Genomic DNA, 1,753 nt, shown 5'->3' with positions numbered 1-1,753 from the left:
CCCCCTGGGGCTGAGGCTGACTCCTCCTCCCCACCCCCCAAGCTCCTGGAAGAGGATGGGAAAGTGTGCTCTCTGTGTGTGTGTGGCGGGGGTGTTCTGCTGGACTCACTTTCCCATGATGCATTGCACCTGTGGCCTCAGTGCATTGTGGGAAAGGTTTGGCTCCCCTGAGCCTTTGCAGCAAGTTGAGGGAGTTTCAGCCTCCACCCCCCAGACCCTTGGGGGTGCAAATGGCCAGGCCCACGGTGGGAGTGGGTGCGTGCACATGCATGTGTGAAAGCGTGTCAGTGACTACACTACATGGGGGTGTTTCCCATGATGCATTGCACCTGTGGCCTCAGTGCATTGTGGGAAAGGTTTGGCTCCCCTGAGCCTTTGCAGCAAGTTGAGGGAGTTTCAGCCTCCACCCCCCAGACCCTTGGGGGTGCAAATGGCCAGGCCCACGGTGGGAGTGGGTGCGTGCACATGCATGTGTGAAAGCGTGTCAGTGACTACACTACATGGGGGTGGGTCCTGTGGGGAGGAGCGTGCCCCCAGCTCCGCCCCCAGCTCCTCCCCCTCAGCCTGGCTTACCCTTTTCCCTGCCCCCCTCTTCTTTGCAGCCCCTAACAGTAAGGTGGGGGGTAAAGCAGTGCCCCCCGTGCAGCTTCCTCAGAGCGGGACACTTCCCTCCCACCCCAGGGCTGGGTCGTGGGGTCCCCTGGAATTGGGGGGCGAGGCTGTGCTAACCCTGCCCCCTGGTGGTACATACGTTAATTATGAATTGGTCCCTCCTCCCCCCCCCGGGCAGCCCCCCCCTTGGTACAAACAAGCTCCCCTGCCCCGTTAAGGGGTGGGGTAAGAAGTCCTCCCCCGGACCCCCCAGAAGGGGGCATGACCCCCCCCCCCCCCCCGCGGTTATTAAAAAAGGCAAAACCCAGCGCCTCTGACGATTGGGGGAGGAATGGCTGATGCGCCCCCCCACCCCCTGCTCTTGACTCCCTTCCCCTCTCTCACCTCATCGCAGGGCTCCCAGGGCTGTTCCCCCACCCCCTCCTGGCACCTTAGATACAGAGAAAAACGGTAAGAGCCGCTTCTGCTGCTTACCTAGCCAAGCACAGCCCCTCCCCACCTCGCGCCCAGGCCCCCTGGGGTCTCCCTATCCCCCCATTCTCCTTCGGGGTCTTTGCTCCCCACCTTACCCCACTCCCTCCTGGGGTCTCCCCACCTCCTTGCTTTTCCTATTCCTCCCACCCCCTGCCAAATGATTGCTCTTACCGTATTTCCCGGTATATAACACACGCCTGAACTTTCCCTGTGATCTTTCTACGCCTCCCCGCCGCTGGGGTCTCTGCCTCTCCAGTCCAGCCATGTTGTAGCTGGTTCTGGGGGGATAGGGGGTCTTTTGGAGGCTACAGAGCCCTGGGGGGTGTTGCCGAGGCTGGGACAGCCCCAGGCATGAGGCCGGTCTCAGGGCTGCGGGTTCAAATCCAGCCCTGCTGTGGGAGGGCTCACTGGAGGGTCTAGGAAAGAGTTTTCCTTCGGACTCACCTCCTCACCCTGCGTTGCAGCTGTGGGCTTCAGGTGCGTGGTGGGAGCCGACTCCCACAAACTTGCAGCATGGGTTGGGGGTAGAATCAACCCCCCCTGGCTGCCCCCAGGTGTCAGGACACTCTCCCACCCCGCTGGTGGGAATGAGCCATAGGGGAAAGGAGAAGGGTGACCCCCCCCCCCCCCCCCACCACCCCCCAACGGGTCCATCGCCGGTGCTCCC

Source organism: Alligator sinensis, unplaced genomic scaffold, assembly GCF_000455745.1.
Source record: "Alligator sinensis unplaced genomic scaffold, ASM45574v1 scaffold107_1, whole genome shotgun sequence".
NCBI classification, from domain to species: domain Eukaryota; kingdom Metazoa; phylum Chordata; order Crocodylia; family Alligatoridae; genus Alligator; species Alligator sinensis.
Note: the sequence above shows the minus strand (reverse complement) of the source record.